The sequence below is a fragment of the Gorilla gorilla genome, chromosome 14 (assembly GCF_029281585.2).
Source record: "Gorilla gorilla gorilla isolate KB3781 chromosome 14, NHGRI_mGorGor1-v2.1_pri, whole genome shotgun sequence".
NCBI lineage: Eukaryota > Metazoa > Chordata > Mammalia > Primates > Hominidae > Gorilla > Gorilla gorilla.
In genome coordinates, this window is record NC_073238.2 from 60,726,391 (window position 1) to 60,749,339 (window position 22,949).

The window sequence follows — 22,949 nt, forward strand, 5'->3', positions numbered from 1 at the left end:
CCGGCTCTCATGACCCCCATCGCAGGGGGGGGAGGCACCCCCTGAGAGGCGTGGACTGAGAGCCAGCCCCTGATCACCCCGGGCTCTCACGACCCCCATCATGGGGGGGAGACACCCCCCACGAGGCAGGGACTGAGAGCCAGCCCCACATCCCCCCTGGCCCTTAGGGCCCCCATCGCGGGGGGGGAGGCACCCCCCGCGAGGCGGGGACTGAGAGCCAGCCCCTCATCCCCCCCGGCTCTCATGACCCCCATCGCAGGGGGGGAGGCACCCCCAACGAGGCAGGGACTGAGAGCCAGCCCCTCTTCCCCCTGGCTCTCAGTGACCCCATCGCAGGGGGGGAGGCACCCCCGAGAGGCGTGCACTGAGAGCCAGCCCCTGATCACCCCGGGCTCTCACGACCCCCATCATGGGGGGGGAGGCACCCCCCACGAGGCAGGGACTGAGAGACAGACCCACATCCCCCCTGGCTCTTAGGGCCCCCATCGCAGGGGGGGGAGGCACCCCCCACGAAGCCGGGACTGAGAGCCAGCCCCTCATCCCCCCCTGGCTTAGGACCCCCATCGGGGATCCTAAGAACCTTAAGGACCCACCTGGACGACTCTGGGTATTAGGTGTCCAAGAAGAAAGCTCAAATCTGCCCACGGCAGGTACTTTACTTGGGATTTACTATCCGACAGGGGTCCAAACGCCGGGAACAGAAAGAAAGCAGGTCATTTGCAATCTACCGGAGCCTAAGGGCAGAAGGCAGGTGAGGGAATTCTTAGGAGCTGTGGGGTTTTGTAGACTGTGCCTCCCAAACTTTGCAGTACTAGCCAAGCCTTTCTATGAGGTCACAAAGGGGGCAGGTGAGGGAATTCTTAGGGGCTGTGGGGTTTTGTAGACTGTGCATCCCAAACTTTGCAGTATTAGCCAAGTCTTTCTATGAGGTCACAAAGGGGGCGGGGACCGGGAACCTTTCGAATGGGGATCCCAACAACAGCAAGTCTTTCATGACTTCAAGGAAAAACTTCTGGCAGCCCCAGCCCTGGGGGTACCCGATCTGACAAAGCCTTTTCCATTGAATGCGTCAGATAGAGAAAAGATGGCAGCTGGAATTTTAACCGAAACTCTGGGGCCCTGGCTGAGGCCGGTGGCCTACGTGTCTAAACAAATAGAGAGGGTTTCTAAAGGACGGCCCCCGTTTGAGGGCCACGGCATCAACTGCCCTGATAGTACCACAAGCAAATAAGCTGACTCTTGGGCAAAACCGGAACATAAAGGCCGCCCATTTTGGGTTGGGTGACAGCCATCCCCTCTTCCCCCCACTGCCTTAGGACCCCCATCGCTCATCCTAAGATCCTTAGGACTCACCTGGAGGACTGTGGGTATTAGGTGTCCAAGAAGAAAGCTCAAATCTGCCCACGGCAGGTACCTTACTTCGGATTTACTCTCCGACAGGGGTTCGACACCGCCCGGGAACAGAAAGAAAGCAGGTTATTTACAATCTACCAGAGCCTAAGGGCAGAAGGCAGGTGAGGGAATTCTTGGGAGCTGTGGGGTATTGTAGACTGTGGACTCAGGACCCCCATCGCGGGGGGGGAGGCACCCCCCACGAGGCAGGGACTGAGAGCCAGCCCCACATCCCCCCTGGCCCTTAGGGCCCCCATCGCAGGGGGGGGAGGCACCCCCCGCGAGGCGGGGACTGAGAGCCAGCCCCTCATCCCCCCCGGCTCTCATGACCCCCATCGCAGGGGGGGGAGGCACCCCCAACGAGGCAGGGACTGAGAGCCAGCCCCTCTTCCCCCTCTGGCTCTAAGGACCACCATCGCAGGAGGGGGAGGCACCCCCCACGAGGCAGGGACTGAGAGCCAGCCCCTCTTCCCCCTCTGGCTCTTAGGACCACCATCGCAGGAGGGGGAGGCACCCCCCACGAGGCAGGGACTGAGAGCCAGCCCCACATCCCCCCTGGCCCTTAGGGTCCCCATGGCAGGGGGGGGAGGCACCCCCAGCGAGGCGGGGACTGAGAGCGAGCCCCTCATCCCCCACGGCTCTCATGACCACCATCGCAGGGGGGGGAGGCACCCCCAACGAGGCAGGGACTGAGAGCCAGCCCCTCTTCCCCCTGGATCTCAGTGACCCCATCGCAGGGGGGGAGGCACCCCCCGAGAGGCGTGGACTGAGAGCCAGCCCCTGATCACCCCGGGCTCTCACGACCCCCATCATGGGGGGGGAGGCACCCCCCACGAGGCAGGGACTGAGAGCCAGCCCCACATCCCCCCTGGCTCTCAGTGACCCCATCGCAGGGGGGGAGGCACCCCCAAGAGGCGTGCACTGAGAGCCAGCCCCTGATCACCCCGGGCTCTCACTACCCCCATCATGGGGGGGGAGGCACCCCCCACGAGGCAGGGACTGAGAGCCAGACCCACATCCCCCCTGGCTCTTAGGGCCCCCATCGCAGGGGGGGGAGGCACCCCCCACGAAGCCGGGACTGAGAGCCAGCCCCTCATCCCCCCCTGGCTTAGGACCCCCATCGGGGATCCTAAGAACCTTAAGGACCCACCTGGAGGACTCTGGGTATTAGGTGTCCAAGAAGAAAGCTCAAATCTGCCCACGGCAGGTACCTTACTTGGGATTTACTATCCGACAGGGGTCCAAACGCCGGGAACAGAAAGAAAGCAGGTCATTTGCAATCTACCGGAGCCTAAGGGCAGAAGGCAGGTGAGGGAAGTCTTGGGAGCTGTGGGGTTTTGTAGACTGTGGACTCAGGACCCCCATCGCAGGGGGGGGAGGCACCCCCCACGAGGCAGGGACTGAGAGCCAGCCCCACATCCCCCCTGGCTCTCAGTGACCCCATCGCAGGGGGGGAGGCACCCCCAAGAGGCGTGCACTGAGAGCCAGCCCCTGATCACCCCGGGCTCTCACTACCCCCAACAAGGGGGGGGAGGCACCCCCCACGAGGCAGGGACTGAGAGCCAGACCCACATCCCCCCTGGCTCTTAGGGCCCCCATCGCAGGGGGGGGGAGGCACCCCCCACGAAGCCGGGACTGAGAGCCAGCCCCTCATCCCCCCCTGGCTTAGGACCCCCATCGGGGATCCTAAGAACCTTAAGGACCCACCTGGACGACTCTGGGTATTAGGTGTCCAAGAAGAAAGCTCAAATCTGCCCACGGCAGGTACTTTACTTGGGATTTACTATCCGACAGGGGTCCAAACGCCGGGAACAGAAAGAAAGCAGGTCATTTGCAATCTACCGGAGCCTAAGGGCAGAAGGCAGGTGAGGGAATTCTTAGGAGCTGTGGGGTTTTGTAGACTGTGCCTCCCAAACTTTGCAGTACTAGCCAAGCCTTTCTATGAGGTCACAAAGGGGGCAGGTGAGGGAATTCTTAGGGGCTGTGGGGTTTTGTAGACTGTGCATCCCAAACTTTGCAGTATTAGCCAAGTCTTTCTATGAGGTCACAAAGGGGGCGGGGACCGGGAACCTTTCGAATGGGGATCCCAACAACAGCAAGTCTTTCATGACTTCAAGGAAAAACTTCTGGCAGCCCCAGCCCTGGGGGTACCCGATCTGACAAAGCCTTTTCCACTGAATGCGTCAGATAGAGAAAAGATGGCAGCTGGAATTTTAACCGAAACTCTGGGGCCCTGGCTGAGGCCGGTGGCCTACGTGTCTAAACAAATAGAGAGGGTTTCTAAAGGACGGCCCCCGTTTGAGGGCCGCGGCATCAACTGCCCTGATAGTACCACAAGCAAATAAGCTGACTCTTGGGCAAAACCGGAACATAAAGGCCGCCCATTTTGGGTTGGGTGACAGCCATCCCCTCTTCCCCCCACTGCCTTAGGACCCCCATCGCTCATCCTAAGATCCTTAGGACTCACCTGGAGGACTGTGGGTATTAGGTGTCCAAGAAGAAAGCTCAAATCTGCCCACGGCAGGTACCTTACTTCGGATTTACTCTCCGACAGGGGTTCGACACCGCCCGGGAACAGAAAGAAAGCAGGTTATTTACAATCTACCAGAGCCTAAGGGCAGAAGGCAGGTGAGGGAATTCTTGGGAGCTGTGGGGTATTGTAGACTGTGGACTCAGGACCCCCATCGCAGGGGGGGGAGGCACCCCCCACGAGGCAGGGACTGAGAGCCAGCCCCACATCCCCCCTGGCCCTTAGGGCCCCCATCGCAGGGGGGGGAGGCACCCCCCGCGAGGCGGGGACTGAGAGCCAGCCCCTCATCCCCCCCGGCTCTCATGACCCCCCTCGCAGGGGGGGGAGGCACCCCCAACGAGGCAGGGACTGAGAGCCAGCCCCTCTTCCCCCTCTGGCTCTTAAGACCACCATCGCAGGAGGGGGAGGCACCCCCCACGAGGCAGGGACTGAGAGCCAGCCCCTCTTCCCCCTCTGGCTCTTAGGACCACCATCGCAGGAGGGGGAGGCACCCCCCACGAGGCAGGGACTGAGAGCCAGCCCCACATCCCCCCTGGCCCTTAGGGTCCCCATCGCAGGGGGGGGAGGCACCCCCAGCGAGGCGGGGACTGAGAGCCAGCCCCTCATCCCCCCCGGCTCTCATGACCCCCATCGCAGGGGGGGGAGGCACACCCAACGAGGCAGGGACTGAGAGCCAGCCCCTCTTCCCCCTGGATCTCAGTGACCCCATCGCAGGAGGGGAGGCACCCCCCGAGAGGCGTGGACTGAGAGCCAGCCCCTGATCACCCCGGGCTCTCACGACCAACATCATGGGGGGGGAGGCACCCCCCACGAGGCAGGGACTGAGAGCCAGCCCCACATCCCCCCTGGCTCTCAGTGACCCCATCGCAGGGGGGGAGGCACCCCCAAGAGGCGTGCACTGAGAGCCAGCCCCTGATCACCCCGGGCTCTCACTACCCCCATCAAGGGGGGGGAGGCACCCCCCACGAGGCAGGGACTGAGAGCCAGACCCACATCCCCCCTGGCTCTTAGGGCCCCCATCGCAGGGGGGGGAGGCACCCCCCACGAAGCCGGGACTGAGAGCCAGCCCCTCATCCCCCCCTGGCTTAGGACCCCCATCGGGGATCCTAAGAACCTTAAGGACCCACCTGGACGACTCTGGGTATTAGGTGTCCAAGAAGAAAGCTCAAATCTGCCCACGGCAGGTACTTTACTTGGGATTTACTATCCGACAGGGGTCCAAACGCCGGGAACAGAAAGAAAGCAGGTCATTTGCAATCTACCGGAGCCTAAGGGCAGAAGGCAGGTGAGGGAATTCTTAGGAGCTGTGGGGTTTTGTAGACTGTGCCTCCCAAACTTTGCAGTACTAGCCAAGCCTTTCTATGAGGTCACAAAGGGGGCAGGTGAGGGAATTCTTAGGGGCTGTGGGGTTTTGTAGACTGTGCATCCCAAACTTTGCAGTATTAGCCAAGTCTTTCTATGAGGTCACAAAGGGGGCGGGGACCGGGAACCTTTCGAATGGGGATCCCAACAACAGCAAGTCTTTCATGACTTCAAGGAAAAACTTCTGGCAGCCCCAGCCCTGGGGGTACCCGATCTGACAAAGCCTTTTCCACTGAATGCGTCAGATAGAGAAAAGATGGCAGCTGGAATTTTAACCGAAACTCTGGGGCCCTGGCTGAGGCCGGTGGCCTACGTGTCTAAACAAATAGAGAGGGTTTCTAAAGGACGGCCCCCGTTTGAGGGCCGCGGCATCAACTGCCCTGATAGTACCACAAGCAAATAAGCTGACTCTTGGGCAAAACCGGAACATAAAGGCCGCCCATTTTGGGTTGGGTGACAGCCATCCCCTCTTCCCCCCACTGCCTTAGGACCCCCATCGCTCATCCTAAGATCCTTAGGACTCACCTGGAGGACTGTGGGTATTAGGTGTCCAAGAAGAAAGCTCAAATCTGCCCACGGCAGGTACCTTACTTCGGATTTACTCTCCGACACGGGTTCGACACCGCCCGGGAACAGAAAGAAAGCAGGTTATTTACAATCTACCAGAGCCTAAGGGCAGAAGGCAGGTGAGGGAATTCTTGGGAGCTGTGGGGTATTGTAGACTGTGGACTCAGGACCCCCATCGCAGGGGGGGGAGGCACCCCCCACGAGGCAGGGACTGAGAGCCAGCCCCACATCCCCCCTGGCCCTTAGGGCCCCCATCGCAGGGGGGGGAGGCACCCCCCGCGAGGCGGGGACTGAGAGCCAGCCCCTCATCCCCCCCGGCACTCATGACCCCCATCGCAGGGGGGGGAGGCACCCCCAACGAGGCAGGGACTGAGAGCCAGCCCCTCTTCCCCCTCTGGCTCTTAGGACCACCATCGCAGGAGGGGGAGGCACCCCCCACGAGGCAGGGACTGAGAGCCAGCCCCTCTTCCCCCTCTGGCTCTTAGGACCACCATCGCAGGAGGGGGAGGCACCCCCCACGAGGCAGGGACTGAGAGCCAGCCCCACATCCCCCCTGGCCCTTAGGGTCCCCATCGCAGGGGGGGGAGGCACCCCCAGCAAGGCGGGGACTGAGAGCCAGCCCCTCATCCCCCCCGGCTCTCATGACCCCCATCGCAGGGGGGGGAGGCACCCCCAACGAGGCAGGGACTGAGAGCCAGCCCCTCTTACCCCTGGATCTCAGTGACCCCATCGCAGGGGGGGAGGCACCCCCCGAGAGGCGTGGACTGAGAGCCAGCCCCTGATCACCCCAGGCTCTCACGACCCCCATCATGGGGGGGGAGGCACCCCCCACGAGGCAGGGACTGAGAGCCAGCCCCACATCCCCCCTGGCTCTCAGTGACCCCATCGCAGGGGGGGAGGCACCCCCAAGAGGCGTGCACTGAGAGCCAGCCCCTGATCACCCCGGGCTCTCACTACCCCCATCAAGGGGGGGGAGGCACCCCCCACGAGGCAGGGACTGAGAGCCAGACCCACATCCCCCCTGGCTCTTAGGGCCCCCATCGCAGGGGGGGGAGGCACCCCCCACGAAGCCGGGACTGAGAGCCAGCCCCTCATCCCCCCCTGGCTTAGGACCCCCATCGGGGATCCTAAGAACCTTAAGGACCCACCTGGACGACTCTGGGTATTAGGTGTCCAAGAAGAAAGCTCAAATCTGCCCACGGCAGGTACTTTACTTGGGATTTACTATCCGACAGGGGTCCAAACGCCGGGAACAGAAAGAAAGCAGGTCATTTGCAATCTACCGGAGCCTAAGGGCAGAAGGCAGGTGAGGGAATTCTTAGGAGCTGTGGGGTTTTGTAGACTGTGCCTCCCAAACTTTGCAGTACTAGCCAAGCCTTTCTATGAGGTCACAAAGGGGGCAGGTGAGGGAATTCTTAGGGGCTGTGGGGTTTTGTAGACTGTGCATCCCAAACTTTGCAGTATTAGCCAAGTCTTTCTATGAGGTCACAAAGGGGGCGGGGACCGGGAACCTTTCGAATGGGGATCCCAACAACAGCAAGTCTTTCATGACTTCAAGGAAAAACTTCTGGCAGCCCCAGCCCTGGGGGTACCCGATCTGACAAAGCCTTTTCCACTGAATGCGTCAGATAGAGAAAAGATGGCAGCTGGAATTTTAACCGAAACTCTGGGGCCCTGGCTGAGGCCGGTGGCCTACGTGTCTAAACAAATAGAGAGGGTTTCTAAAGGACGGCCCCCGTTTGAGGGCCGCGGCATCAACTGCCCTGATAGTACCACAAGCAAATAAGCTGACTCTTGGGCAAAACCGGAACATAAAGGCCGCCCATTTTGGGTTGGGTGACAGCCATCCCCTCTTCCCCCCACTGCCTTAGGACCCCCATCGCTCATCCTAAGATCCTTAGGACTCACCTGGAGGACTGTGGGTATTAGGTGTCCAAGAAGAAAGCTCAAATCTGCCCACGGCAGGTACCTTACTTCGGATTTACTCTCCGACAGGGGTTCGACACCGCCCGGGAACAGAAAGAAAGCAGGTTATTTACAATCTACCAGAGCCTAAGGGCAGAAGGCAGGTGAGGGAATTCTTGGGAGCTGTGGGGTATTGTAGACTGTGGACTCAGGACCCCCATCGCAGGGGGGGGAGGCACCCCCCACGAGGCAGGGACTGAGAGCCAGCCCCACATCCCCCCTGGCCCTTAGGGCCCCCATCGCAGGGGGGGGAGGCACCCCCCGCGAGGCGGGGACTGAGAGCCAGCCCCTCATCCCCCCCGGCTCTCATGACCCCCATCGCAGGGGGGGGAGGCACCCCCTGAGAGGCGTGGACTGAGAGCCAGCCCCTGATCACCCCGGGCTCTCACGACCCCCATCATGGGGGGGAGGCACCCCCCACGAGGCAGGGACTGAGAGCCAGCCCCACATCCCCCCTGGCCCTTAGGCCCCCATCGCGGGGGGGGAGGCACCCCCCGCGAGGCGGGGACTGAGAGACAGCCCCTCATCCCCCCCGGCTCTCATGACCCCCATCGCAGTGGGGGAGGCACCCCCAACGAGGCAGGGACTGAGAGCCAGCCCCTCTTCCCCCTGGCTCTCAGTGACCCCATCGCAGGGGGGGAGGCACCCCCGAGAGGCGTGCACTGAGAGCCAGCCCCTGATCACCCCGGGCTCTCACGACCCCCATCATGGGGGGGGAGGCACCCCCCACGAGGCAGGGACTGAGAGACAGACCCACATCCCCCCTGGCTCTTAGGGCCCCCATCGCAGGGGGGGGAGGCACCCCCCACGAAGCCGGGACTGAGAGCCAGCCCCTCATCCCCCCCTGGCTTAGGACCCCCATCGGGGATCCTAAGAACCTTAAGGACCCACCTGGACGACTCTGGGTATTAGGTGTCCAAGAAGAAAGCTCAAATCTGCCCACGGCAGGTACTTTACTTGGGATTTACTATCCGACAGGGGTCCAAACGCCGGGAACAGAAAGAAAGCAGGTCATTTGCAATCTACCGGAGCCTAAGGGCAGAAGGCAGGTGAGGGAATTCTTAGGAGCTGTGGGGTTTTGTAGACTGTGCCTCCCAAACTTTGCAGTACTAGCCAAGCCTTTCTATGAGGTCACAAAGGGGGCAGGTGAGGGAATTCTTAGGGGCTGTGGGGTTTTGTAGACTGTGCATCCCAAACTTTGCAGTATTAGCCAAGTCTTTCTATGAGGTCACAAAGGGGGCGGGGACCGGGAACCTTTCGAATGGGGATCCCAACAACAGCAAGTCTTTCATGACTTCAAGGAAAAACTTCTGGCAGCCCCAGCCCTGGGGGTACCCGATCTGACAAAGCCTTTTCCATTGAATGCGTCAGATAGAGAAAAGATGGCAGCTGGAATTTTAACCGAAACTCTGGGGCCCTGGCTGAGGCCGGTGGCCTACGTGTCTAAACAAATAGAGAGGGTTTCTAAAGGACGGCCCCCGTTTGAGGGCCACGGCATCAACTGCCCTGATAGTACCACAAGCAAATAAGCTGACTCTTGGGCAAAACCGGAACATAAAGGCCGCCCATTTTGGGTTGGGTGACAGCCATCCCCTCTTCCCCCCACTGCCTTAGGACCCCCATCGCTCATCCTAAGATCCTTAGGACTCACCTGGAGGACTGTGGGTATTAGGTGTCCAAGAAGAAAGCTCAAATCTGCCCACGGCAGGTACCTTACTTCGGATTTACTCTCCGACAGGGGTTCGACACCGCCCGGGAACAGAAAGAAAGCAGGTTATTTACAATCTACCAGAGCCTAAGGGCAGAAGGCAGGTGAGGGAATTCTTGGGAGCTGTGGGGTATTGTAGACTGTGGACTCACGACCCCCATCGCAGGGGGGGGAGGCACCCCCCACGAGGCAGGGACTGAGAGCCAGCCCCACATCCCCCCTGGCCCTTAGGGCCCCCATCGCAGGGGGGGGAGGCACCCCCCGCGAGGCGGGGACTGAGAGCCAGCCCCTCATCCCCCCCGGCTCTCATGACCCCCATCGCAGGGGGGGGAGGCACCCCCAACGAGGCAGGGACTGAGAGCCAGCCCCTCTTCCCCCTCTGGCTCTAAGGACCACCATCGCAGGAGGGGGAGGCACCCCCCACGAGGCAGGGACTGAGAGCCAGCCCCTCTTCCCCCTCTGGCTCTTAGGACCACCATCGCAGGAGGGGGAGGCACCCCCCACGAGGCAGGGACTGAGAGCCAGCCCCTCTTCCCCCTCTGGCTCTTTGGACCACCATCGCAGGAGGGGGAGGCACCCCCCACGAGGCAGGGACTGAGAGCCAGCCCCACATCCCCCCTGGCCCTTAGGGTCCCCATAGCAGGGGGGGGAGGCACCCCCAGCGAGGCGGGGACTGAGAGCGAGCCCCTCATCCCCCACGGCTCTCATGACCACCATCGCAGGGGGGGGAGGCACCCCCAACGAGGCAGGGACTGAGAGCCAGCCCCTCTTCCCCCTGGATCTCAGTGACCCCATCGCAGGGGGGGAGGCACCCCCCGAGAGGCGTGGACTGAGAGCCAGCCCCTGATCACCCCGGGCTCTCACGACCCCCATCATGGGGGGGGAGGCACCCCCCACGAGGCAGGGACTGAGAGCCAGCCCCACATCCCCCCTGGCTCTCAGTGACCCCATCGCAGGGGGGGAGGCACCCCCAAGAGGCGTGCACTGAGAGCCAGCCCCTGATCACTCCGGGCTCTCACTACCCCCATCAAGGGGGGGGAGGCACCCCCCACGAGGCAGGGACTGAGAGCCAGACCCACATCCCCCCTGGCTCTTAGGGCCCCCATCGCAGGGGGGGGAGGCACCCCCCACGAAGCCGGGACTGAGAGCCAGCCCCTCATCCCCCCCTGGCTTAGGACCCCCATCGGGGATCCTAAGAACCTTAAGGACCCACCTGGACGACTCTGGGTATTAGGTGTCCAAGAAGAAAGCTCAAATCTGCCCACGGCAGGTACCTTACTTGGGATTTACTATCCGACAGGGGTCCAAACGCCGGGAACAGAAAGAAAGCAGGTCATTTGCAATCTACCGGAGCCTAAGGGCAGAAGGCAGGTGAGGGAAGTCTTGGGAGCTGTGGGGTTTTGTAGACTGTGGACTCAGGACCCCCATCGCAGGGGGGGGAGGCACCCCCCACGAGGCAGGGACTGAGAGCCAGCCCCTCTTCCCCCTGGCTCTCAGTGACCCCATCGCAGGGGGGGAGGCACCCCCGAGAGGCGTGCACTGAGAGCCAGCCCCTGATCACCCCGGGCTCTCACGACCCCCATCATTGGGGGGGGAGGCACCCCCCACGAGGCAGGGACTGAGAGCCAGACCCACATCCCCCCTGGCTCTTAGGGCCCCCATCGCAGGGGGGAGAGGCACCCCCCACGAAGCCGGGACTGGCAGCCAGCCCCTCATCCCCCCCTGGCTTAGGACCCCCATCGGGGATCCTAAGAACCTTAAGGACCCACCTGGACGACTCTGGGTATTAGGTGTCCAAGAAGAAAGCTCAAATCTGCCCACGGCAGGTACTTTACTTGGGATTTACTATCCGACAGGGGTCCAAACGCCGGGAACAGAAAGAAAGCAGGTCATTTGCAATCTACCGGAGCCTAAGGGCAGAAGGCAGGTGAGGGAATTCTTAGGAGCTGTGGGGTTTTGTAGACTGTGCCTCCCAAACTTTGCAGTACTAGCCAAGCCTTTCTATGAGGTCACAAAGGGGGCAGGTGAGGGAATTCTTAGGGGCTGTGGGGTTTTGTAGACTGTGCATCCCAAACTTTGCAGTATTAGCCAAGTCTTTCTATGAGGTCACAAAGGGGGCGCGGACCGGGAACCTTTCGAATGGGGATCCCAACAACAGCAAGTCTTTCATGACTTCAAGGAAAAACTTCTGGCAGCCCCAGCCCTGGGGGTACCCGATCTGACAAAGCCTTTTCCATTGAATGCGTCAGATAGAGAAAAGATGGCAGCTGGAATTTTAACCGAAACTCTGGGGCCCTGGCTGAGGCCGGTGGCCTACGTGTCTAAACAAATAGAGAGGGTTTCTAAAGGACGGCCCCCGTTTGAGGGCCGCGGCATCAACTGCCCTGATAGTACCACAAGCAAATAAGCTGACTCTTGGGCAAAACCGGAACATAAAGGCCGCCCATTTTGGGTTGGGTGACAGCCATCCCCTCTTCCCCCCACTGCCTTAGGACCCCCATCGCTCATCCTAAGATCCTTAGGACTCACCTGGAGGACTGTGGGTATTAGGTGTCCAAGAAGAAAGCTCAAATCTGCCCACGGCAGGTACCTTACTTCGGATTTACTCTCCGACAGGGGTTCGACACCGCCCGGGAACAGAAAGAAAGCAGGTTATTTACAATCTACCAGAGCCTAAGGGCAGAAGGCAGGTGAGGGAATTCTTGGGAGCTGTGGGGTATTGTAGACTGTGGACACAGGACCCCCATCGCAGGGGGGGGAGGCACCCCCCACGAGGCAGGGACTGAGAGCCAGCCCCACATCCCCCCTGGCCCTTAGGGCCCCCATCGCAGGGGGGGGAGGCACCCCCCGCGAGGCGGGGACTGAGAGCCAGCCCCTCATCCCCCCCGGCTCTCATGACCCCCCTCGCAGGGGGGGAGGCACCCCCAACGAGGCAGGGACTGAGAGCCAGCCCCTCTTCCCCCTCTGGCTCTTAAGACCACCATCGCAGGAGGGGGAGGCACCCCCCACGAGGCAGGGACTGAGAGCCAGCCCCTCTTCCCCCTCTGGCTCTTAGGACCACCATCGCAGGAGGGGGAGGCACCCCCCACGAGGCAGGGACTGAGAGCCAGCCCCACATCCCCCCTGGCTCTTAGGGCCCCCATCGCAGGGGGGGGAGGCACCCCCCGCGAGGCGGGGACTGAGAGCCAGCCCCTCATCCCCCCCGGCTCTCATGACCCCCATCGCAGGGGGGGAGGCACCCCCAACGAGGCAGGGACTGAGAGCCAGCCCCTCTTCCCCCTGGCTCTCAGTGACCCCATCGCAGGGGGGGAGGCACCCCCGAGAGGCGTGCACTGAGAGCCAGCCCCTGATCACCCCGGGCTCTCACGACCCCCATCATGGGGGGGGAGGCATCCCCCACGAGGCAAGGACTGAGAGCCAGACCCACATCCCCCCTGGCTCTTAGGGCCCCCATCGCGGGGGGGGAGGTACCCCCCACGAAGCCGGGACTGAGAGCCAGCCCCTCATCCCCCCCTGGCTTAGGACCCCCATCGGGGATCCTAAGAACCTTAAGGACCCACCTGGACGACTCTGGGTATTAGGTGTCCAAGAAGAAAGCTCAAATCTGCCCACGGCAGGTACTTTACTTGGGATTTACTATCCGACAGGGGTCCAAACGCCGGGAACAGAAAGAAAGCAGGTCATTTGCAATCTACCGGAGCCTAAGGGCAGAAGGCAGGTGAGGGAATTCTTAGGAGCTGTGGGGTTTTGTAGACTGTGCCTCCCAAACTTTGCAGTACTAGCCAAGCCTTTCTATGAGGTCACAAAGGGGGCAGGTGAGGGAATTCTTAGGGGCTGTGGGGTTTTGTAGACTGTGCATCCCAAACTTTGCAGTATTAGCCAAGTCTTTCTATGAGGTCACAAAGGGGGCGGGGACCGGGAACCTTTCGAATGGGGATCCCAACAACAGCAAGTCTTTCATGACTTCAAGGAAAAACTTCTGGCAGCCCCAGCCCTGGGGGTACCCGATCTGACAAAGCCTTTTCCAGTGAATGCGTCAGATAGAGAAAAGATGGCAGCTGGAATTTTAACCGAAACTCTGGGGCCCTGGCTGAGGCCGGTGGCCTACGTGTCTAAACAAATAGAGAGGGTTTCTAAAGGACGGCCCCCGTTTGAGGGCCGCGGCATCAACTGCCCTGATAGTACCACAAGCAAATAAGCTGACTCTTGGGCAAAACCGGAACATAAAGGCCGCCCATTTTGGGTTGGGTGACAGCCATCCCCTCTTCCACCCACTGCCTTAGGACCCCCATCGCTCATCCTAAGATCCTTAGGACTCACCTGGAGGACTGTGGGTATTAGGTGTCCAAGAAGAAAGCTCAAATCTGCCCACGGCAGGTACCTTACTTCGGATTTACTCTCCGACAGGGGTTCGACACCGCCCGGGAACAGAAAGAAAGCAGGTTATTTACAATCTACCAGAGCCTAAGGGCAGAAGGCAGGTGAGGGAATTCTTGGGAGCTGTGGGGTATTGTAGACTGTGGACTCAGGACCCCCATCGCAGGGGGGGGAGGCACCCCCCACGAGGCAGGGACTGAGAGCCAGCCCCACATCCCCCCTGGCCCTTAGGGCCCCCATCGCAGGGGGGGGAGGCACCCCCCGCGAGGCGGGGACTGAGAGCCAGCCCCTCATCCCCCCCGGCTCTCATGACCCCCATCGCAGGGGGGGGAGGCACCCCCAACGAGGCAGGGACTGAGAGCCAGCCCCACATCCCCCCTGGCCCTTAGGGCCCCCATCGCAGGAGGGGGAGGCACCCCCCGCGAGGCGGGGACTGAGAGCCAGCCCCTCATCCCCCCCGGCTCTCATGACCCCCATCGCAGGGGGGGGAGGCACCCCCAACGAGGCAGGGACTGAGAGCCAGCCCCTCTTCCCCCTCTGGCTCTTAGGACCACCATCGCAGGAGGGGGAGGCACCCCCCACGAGGCAGGGACTGAGAGCCAGCCCCTCTTCCCCCCCTGGCTCTTAGGACCACCATCGCAGGAGGGGGAGGCACCCCCCACGAGGCAGGGACTGAGAGCCAGCCCCTCTTCCCCCTCTGGCTCTTAGGACCACCATCGCAGGAGGGGGAGGCACCCCCCACGAGGCAGGGACTGAGAGCCAGCCCCACATCCCCCCTGGCCCTTAGGGTCCCCATCGCAGGGGGGGGAGGCACCCCCAGCGAGGCGGGGACTGAGAGCCAGCCCCTCATCCCCCCCGGCTCTCATGACCCCCATCGCAGGGGGGGGAGGCACACCCAACGAGGCAGGGACTGAGAGCCAGCCCCTCTTCCCCCTGGATCTCAGTGACCCCATCGCAGGGGGGGAGGCACCCCCCGAGAGGCGTGGACTGAGAGCCAGCCCCTGATCACCCCGGGCTCTCACGACCAACATCATGGGGGGGGAGGCACCCCCCACGAGGCAGGGACTGAGAGCCAGCCCCACATCCCCCCTGGCTCTCAGTGACCCCATCGCAGGGGGGGAGGCACCCCCAAGAGGCGTGCACTGAGAGCCAGCCCCTGATCACCCCGGGCTCTCACTACCCCCATCAAGGGGGGGGAGGCACCCCCCACGAGGCAGGGACTGAGAGCCAGACCCACATCCCCCGTGGCTCTTAGGGCCCCCATCGCGGGGGGGGAGGCACCCCCCACGAAGCCGGGACTGAGAGCCAGCCCCTCATCCCCCCCTGGCTTAGGACCCCCATCGGGGATCCTAAGAACCTTAAGGACCCACCTGGACGACTCTGGGTATTAGGTGTCCAAGAAGAAAGCTCAAATCTGCCCACGGCAGGTACTTTACTTGGGATTTACTATCCGACAGGGGTCCAAACGCCGGGAACAGAAAGAAAGCAGGTCATTTGCAATCTACCGGAGCCTAAGGGCAGAAGGCAGGTGAGGGAATTCTTAGGAGCTGTGGGGTTTTGTAGACTGTGCCTCCCAAACTTTGCAGTACTAGCCAAGTCTTTCTATGAGGTCACAAAGGGGGCGGGGACCGGGAACCTTTCGAATGGGGATCCCAACAACAGCAAGTCTTTCATGAGTTCAAGGAAAAACTTCTGGCAGCCCCAGCCCTGGGGGTACCCGATCTGACAAAGCCTTTTCCACTGAATGCGTCAGATAGAGAAAAGATGGCAGCTGGAATTTTAACCGAAACTCTGGGGCCCTGGCTGAGGCCGGTGGCCTACGTGTCTAAACAAATAGAGAGGGTTTCTAAAGGACGGCCCCCGTTTGAGGGCCGCGGCATCAACTGCCCTGATAGTACCACAAGCAAATAAGCTGACTCTTGGGCAAAACCGGAACATAAAGGCCGCCCATTTTGGGTTGGGTGACAGCCATCCCCTCTTCCCCCCACTGCCTTAGGACCCCCATCGCTCATCCTAAGATCCTTAGGACTCACCTGGAGGACTGTGGGTATTAGGTGTCCAAGAAGAAAGCTCAAATCTGCCCACGGCAGGTACCTTACTTCGGATTTACTCTCCGACAGGGGTTCGACACCGCCCGGGAACAGAAAGAAAGCAGGTTATTTACAATCTACCAGAGCCTAAGGGCAGAAGGCAGGTGAGGGAATTCTTGGGAGCTGTGGGGTATTGTAGACTGTGGACTCAGGACCCCCATCGCAGGGGGGGGAGGCACCCCCCACGAGGCAGGGACTGAGAGCCAGCCCCACATCCCCCCTGGCCCTTAGGGCCCCCATCGCAGGGGGGGGAGGCACCCCCCGCGAGGCGGGGACTGAGAGCCAGCCCCTCATCCCCCCCGGCTCTCATGACCCCCATCGCAGGGGGGGGAGGCACCCCCAACGAGGCAGGGACTGAGAGCCAGCCCCTCTTCCCCCTCTGGCTCTTAGGACCACCATCGCAGGAGGGGGAGGCACCCCCCACGAGGCAGGGACTGAGAGCCAGCCCCTCTTCCCCCTCTGGCTCTTAGGACCACCATCGCAGGAGGGGGAGGCACCCCCCACGAGGCAGGGACTGAGAGCCAGCCCCACATCCCCCCTGGCCCTTAGGGTCCCCATCGCAGGGGGGGGAGGCACCCCCAGCGAGGCGGGGACTGAGAGCCAGCCCCTCATCCCCCCCGGCTCTCATGACCGCCATCGCAGGGGGGGGAGGCACCCCCAACGAGGCAGGGACTGAGAGCCAGCCCCTCTTCCCCCTGGATCTCAGTGACCCCATCGCGGGGGGGAGGCAACCCCCGAGAGGCGTGGACTGAGAGCCAGCCCCTGATCACCCCGGGCTCTCACGACCCCCATCATGGGGAGGGAGGCACCCCCCACGAGGCAGGGACTGAGAGCCAGCCCCACATCCCCCCTGGCTCTCAGTGACCCCATCGCAGGGGGGGAGGCACCCCCAAGAGGCGTGCACTGAGAGCCAGCCCCTGATCACCCCGGGCTCTCACTACCCCCATCAAGGGGGGGGAGGCACCCCCCACGAGGCAGGGACTGAGAGCAAGACCCACATCCCCGCTGGCTCTTAGGGCCCCCATCGCGGGGGGGGAGGCACCCCCCACGAAGCCGGGACTGAGAGCCAGCCCCTCATCCCCCCCTGGCTTAGGACCCCCATCGGGGATCCTAAGAACCTTAAGGACCCACCTGGACGACTCTGGGTATTAGGTGTCCAAGAAGAAAGCTCAAATCTGCCCACGGCAGGTACCTTACTTGGGATTTACTATCCGACAGGGGTCCAAACGCCGGGAACAGAAAGAAAGCAGGTCATTTGCAATCTACCGGAGCCTAAGGGCAGAAAGCAGGTGAGGGAAGTCTTGGGAGCTGTGGGGTTTTGTAGACTGTGGACTCAGGACCCCCATCGCAGGGGGGGGAGGCACCCCCCACGAGGCAGGGACTGAGAGCCAGCCCCTCTTCCCCCTCTGGCTCTTACGACCACCATCGCAGGGGGGGAGGCACCCCCCGAGAGGCGTGGACTGAGAGCCAGCCCCTGATCACCCCGGGCTCTCACGACCCCCATCATGGGGGGGGAGGCACCCCCCACGAGGCAGGGACTGAGAGCCAGCCCCACATCCCCCCTGGCTCTCAGTGACCCCATCGCAGGGGGGGAGGCACCCCCGAGAGGCGTGCACTGCGAGCCAGCCCCTGATCACCCCGGGCTCTCACGACCCCCATCATGGGGGGGGAGGCACCCCCCACGACGCAGGGACTGAGAGACAGACCCACATCCCCCCTGGCTCTTAGGGCCCCCATCGCAGGGGGGGGAGGCACCCCCCACGAAGCCGGGACTGAGAGCCAGCCCCTCATCCCCCCCTGGCTTAGGACCCCCATCGGGGATCCTAAGAACCTTAAGGACCCACCTGGACGACTCTGGGTATTAGGTGTCCAAGAAGAAAGCTCAAATCTGCCCACGGCAGGTACTTTACTTGGGATTTACTATCCGACAGGGGTCCAAACGCCGGGAACAGAAAGAAAGCAGGTCATTTGCAATCTACCGGAGCCTAAGGGCAGAAGGCAGGTGAGGGAATTCTTAGGAGCTGTGGGGTTTTGTAGACTGTGCCTCCCAAACTTTGCAGTACTAGCCAAGCCTTTCTATGAGGTCACAAAGGGGGCAGGTGAGGGAATTCTTAGGGGCTGTGGGGTTTTGTAGACTGTGCATCCCAAACTTTGCAGTATTAGCCAAGTCTTTCTATGAGGTCACAAAGGGGGCGGGGACCGGGAACCTTTCGAATGGGGATCCCAACAACAGCAAGTCTTTCATGACTTCAAGGAAAAACTTCTGGCAGCCCCAGCCCTGGGGGTACCCGATCTGACAAAGCCTTTTCCATTGAATGCGTCAGATAGAGAAAAGATGGCAGCTGGAATTTTAACCGAAACTCTGGGGCCCTGGCTGAGGCCGGTGGCCTACGTGTCTAAACAAATAGAGAGGGTTTCTAAAGGACGGCCCCCGTTTGAGGGCCGCGGCATCAACTGCCCTGATAGTACCACAAGCAAATAAGCTGACTCTTGGGCAAAACCGGAACATAAAGGCCGCCCATTTTGGGTTGGGTGACAGCCATCCCCTTCTCCCCCCACTGCCTTAGGACCCCCATCGCTCATCCTAAGATCCTTAGGACTCACCTGGAGGACTGTGGGTATTAGGTGTCCAAGAAGAAAGCTCAAATCTGCCCACGGCAGGTACCTTACTTCGGATTTACTCTCCGACAGGGGTTCGACACCGCCCGGGAACAGAAAGAAAGCAGGTTATTTACAATCTACCAGAGCCTAAGGGCAGAAGGCAGGTGAGGGAATTCTTGGGAGCTGTGGGGTATTGTAGACTGTGGACTCAGGACCCCCATCGCAGGGGGGGGAGGCACCCCCGACGAGGCAGGGACTGAGAGCCAGCCCCACATCCCCCCTGGCCCTTAGGGCCCCCATCGCAGGGGGGGGAGGCACCCCCCGCGAGGCGGGGACTGAGAGCCAGCCCCTCATCCCCCCCGGCTCTCATGACCCCCATCGCAGGGGGGGGAGGCACCCCCAACGAGGCAGGGACTGAGAGCCAGCCCCTCTTCCCCCTCTGGCTCTTAGGACCACCATCGCAGGAGGGGGAGGCACCCCCCACGAGGCAGGGACTGAGAGCCAGCCCCTCTTCCCCCTCTGGCTCTTAGGACCACCATCGCAGGAGGGGGAGGCACCCCCCACGAGGCAGGGACTGAGAGCCAGCCCCTCTTCCCCCTCTGGCTCTTAGGACCACCATCGCAGGAGGGGGAGGCACCCCCCACGAGGCAGGGACTGAGAGCCAGCCCCACATCCCCCCTGGCCCTTAGGGTCCCCATCGCAGGGGGGGGAGGCACCCCCAGCGAGGCGGGGACTGAGAGCCAGCCCCTCATCCCCCCCGGCTCTCATGACCCCCATCGCAGGGGGGGGAGGCACCCCCAACGAGGCAGGGACTGAGAGCCAGCCCCTCTTACCCCTGGATCTCAGTGACCCCATCGCAGGGGGGGAGGCACCCCCCGAGAGGCGTGGACTGAGAGCCAGCCCCTGATCACCCCGGGCTCTCACGACCCCCATCATGGGGGGGGAGGCACCCCCCACGAGGCAGGGACTGAGAGCCAGCCCCACATCCCCCCTGGCTCTCAGTGACCCCATCGCAGGGGGGGAGGCACCCCCAAGAGGCGTGCACTGAGAGCCAGCCCCTGATCACCCCGGGCTCTCACTACCCCCATCAAGGGGGGGGAGGCACCCCCCACGAGGCAGGGACTGAGAGCCAGACCCACATCCCCCCTGGCTCTTAGGGCCCCCATCGCAGGGGGGGGAGGCACCCCCCACGAAGCCGGGACTGAGAGCCAGCCCCTCATCCCCCCCTGGCTTAGGACCCCCATCGGGGATCCTAAGAACCTTAAGGACCCACCTGGACGATTCTGGGTATTAGGTGTCCAAGAAGAAAGCTCAAATCTGCCCACGGCAGGTACTTTACTTGGGATTTACTATCCGACAGGGGTCCAAACGCCGGGAACAGAAAGAAAGCAGGTCATTTGCAATCTACCGGAGCCTAAGGGCAGAAGGCAGGTGAGGGAATTCTTAGGAGCTGTGGGGTTTTGTAGACTGTGCCTCCCAAACTTTGCAGTACTAGCCAAGCCTTTCTATGAGGTCACAAAGGGGGCAGGTGAGGGAATTCTTAGGGGCTGTGGGGTTTTGTAGACTGTGCATCCCAAACTTTGCAGTATTAGCCAAGTCTTTCTATGAGGTCACAAAGGGGGCGGGGACCGGCAACCTTTCGAATGGGGATCCCAACAACAGCAAGTCTTTCATGACTTCAAGGAAAAACTTCTGGCAGCCCCAGCCCTGGGGGTACCCGATCTGACAAAGCCTTTTCCACTGAATGCGTCAGATAGAGAAAAGATGGCAGCTGGAATTTTAACCGAAACTCTGGGGCCCTGGCTGAGGCCGGTGGCCTACGTGTCTAAACAAATAGAGAGGGTTTCTAAAGGACGGCCCCCGTTTGAGGGCCGCGGCATCAACTGCCCTGATAGTACCACAAGCAAATAAGCTGACTCTTGGGCAAAACCGGAACATAAAGGCCGCCCATTTTGGGTTGGGTGACAGCCATCCCCTCTTCCCCCCACTGCCTTAGGACCCCCATCGCTCATCCTAAGATCCTTAGGACTCACCTGGAGGACTGTGGGTATTAGGTGTCCAAGAAGAAAGCTCAAATCTGCCCACGGCAGGTACCTTACTTCGGATTTACTCTCCGACAGGGGTTCGACACCGCCCGGGAACAGAAAGAAAGCAGGTTATTTACAATCTACCAGAGCCTAAGGGCAGAACGCAGGTGAGGGAATTCTTGGGAGCTGTGGGGTATTGTAGACTGTGGACTCAGGACCCCCATCGCAGGGGGGGGAGGCACCCCCCACGAGGCAGGGACTGAGAGCCAGCCCCACATCCCCCCTGGCCCTTAGGGCCCCCATCGCAGGGGGGGGAGGCACCCCCCGCGAGGCGGGGACTGAGAGCCAGCCCCTCATCCCCCCCGGCTCTCATGACCCCCATCGCAGGGGGGGGAGGCACCCCCAACGAGGCAGGGACTGAGAGCCAGCCCCTCTTCCCCCTCTGGCTCTTAGGACCACCATCGCAGGAGGGGGAGGCACCCCCCACGAGGCAGGGACTGAGAGCCAGCCCCTCTTCCCCCTCTGGCTCTTAGGACCACCATCGCAGGAGGGGGAGGCACCCCCCACGAGGCAGGGACTGAGAGCCAGCCCCACATCCCCCCTGGCCCTTAGGGTCCCCATCGCAGGGGGGGGAGGCACCCCCAGCGAGGCGGGGACTGAGAGCCAGCCCCTCATCCCCCCCGGCTCTCATGACCCCCATCGCAGGGGGGGGAGGCACCCCCAACGAGGCAGGGACTGAGAGCCAGCCCCTCTTACCCCTGGATCTCAGTGACCCCATCGCAGGGGGGGAGGCACCCCCCGAGAGGCGTGGACTGAGAGCCAGCCCCTGATCACCCCGGGCTCTCACGACCCCCATCATGGGGGGGGAGGCACCCCCCACGAGGCAGGGACTGAGAGCCAGCCCCACATCCCCCCTGGCTCTCAGTGACCCCATCGCAGGGTGGGAGGCACCCCCAAGAGGCGTGCACTGAGAGTCAGCCCCTGATCACCCCGGGCTCTCACTACCCCCATCAAGGGGGGGGAGGCACCCCCCACGAGGCAGGGACTGAGAGCCAGACCCACATCCCCCCTGGCTCTTAGGGCCCCCATCGCAGGGGGGGGAGGCACCCCCCACGAAGCCGGGACTGAGAGCCAGCCCCTCATCCCCCCCTGGCTTAGGACCCCCATCGGGGATCCTAAGAACCTTAAGGACCCACCTGGACGACTCTGGGTATTAGGTGTCCAAGAAGAAAGCTCAAATCTGCCCACGGCAGGTACTTTACTTGGGATTTACTATCCGACAGGGGTCCAAACGCCGGGAACAGAAAGAAAGCAGGTCATTTGCAATCTACCGGAGCCTAAGGGCAGAAGGCAGGTGAGGGAATTCTTAGGAGCTGTGGGGTTTTGTAGACTGTGCCTCCCAAACTTTGCAGTACTAGCCAAGCCTTTCTATGAGGTCACAAAGGGGGCAGGTGAGGGAATTCTTAGGGGCTGTGGGGTTTTGTAGACTGTGCATCCCAAACTTTGCAGTATTAGCCAAGTCTTTCTATGAGGTCACAAAGGGGGCGGGGACCGGGAACCTTTCGAATGGGGATCCCAACAACAGCAAGTCTTTCATGACTTCAAGGAAAAACTTCTGGCAGCCCCAGCCCTGGGGGTACCCGATCTGACAAAGCCTTTTCCACTGAATGCGTCAGATAGAGAAAAGATGGCAGCTGGAATTTTAACCGAAACTCTGGGGCCCTGGCTGAGGCCGGTGGCCTACGTGTCTAAACAAATAGAGAGGGTTTCTAAAGGACGGCCCCCGTTTGAGGGCCGCGGCATCAACTGCCCTGATAGTACCACAAGCAAATAAGCTGACTCTTGGGCAAAACCGGAACATAAAGGCCGCCCATTTTGGGTTGGGTGACAGCCATCCCCTCTTCCCCCCACTGCCTTAGGACCCCCATCGCTCATCCTAAGATCCTTAGGACTCACCTGGAGGACTGTGGGTATTAGGTGTCCAAGAAGAAAGCTCAAATCTGCCCACGGCAGGTACCTTACTTCGGATTTACTCTCCGACAGGGGTTCGACACCGCCCGGGAACAGAAAGAAAGCAGGTTATTTACAATCTACCAGAGCCTAAGGGCAGAAGGCAGGTGAGGGAATTCTTGGGAGCTGTGGGGTATTGTAGACTGTGGACTCAGGACCCCCATCGCAGGGGGGGGAGGCACCCCCCACGAGGCAGGGACTGAGAGCCAGCCCCACATCCCCCCTGGCCCTTAGGGCCCCCATCGCAGGGGGGGGAGGCACCCCCCGCGAGGCGGGGACTGAGAGCCAGCCCCTCATCCCCCCCGGCTCTCATGACCCCC

General features: G+C 61.8%; 3 long non-coding RNA genes across 3 annotated transcripts; all 3 read right to left on the reverse strand.

The window, feature by feature from the left end:
- Nucleotides 1-457: 457 nt before the first annotated feature.
- On the reverse strand, nt 458-4,241 carry LOC134757001 (uncharacterized). Its single transcript, XR_010130575.1, has 4 exons — nt 3,860-4,241; nt 3,100-3,240; nt 1,354-2,683; nt 458-734 (listed from the first exon to the last, which is right to left on the reverse strand). It is a non-coding gene; the product is annotated as an uncharacterized lncRNA (long non-coding RNA).
- Nucleotides 4,242-10,561: 6,320 nt separating this feature from the next.
- LOC134757003 (uncharacterized) lies at nt 10,562-12,431 on the reverse strand. The gene is made up of 3 exons (XR_010130577.1): nt 12,054-12,431; nt 11,294-11,434; nt 10,562-10,878 (listed from the first exon to the last, which is right to left on the reverse strand). It is a non-coding gene; the product is annotated as an uncharacterized lncRNA (long non-coding RNA).
- A 538-nt stretch (nt 12,432-12,969) lies between these two features.
- On the reverse strand, nt 12,970-16,949 carry LOC134757002 (uncharacterized). Its single transcript, XR_010130576.1, has 3 exons — nt 15,935-16,949; nt 13,845-15,412; nt 12,970-13,225 (listed from the first exon to the last, which is right to left on the reverse strand). It is a non-coding gene; the product is annotated as an uncharacterized lncRNA (long non-coding RNA).
- Between the last annotated feature and the right edge of the window lie 6,000 nt (nt 16,950-22,949).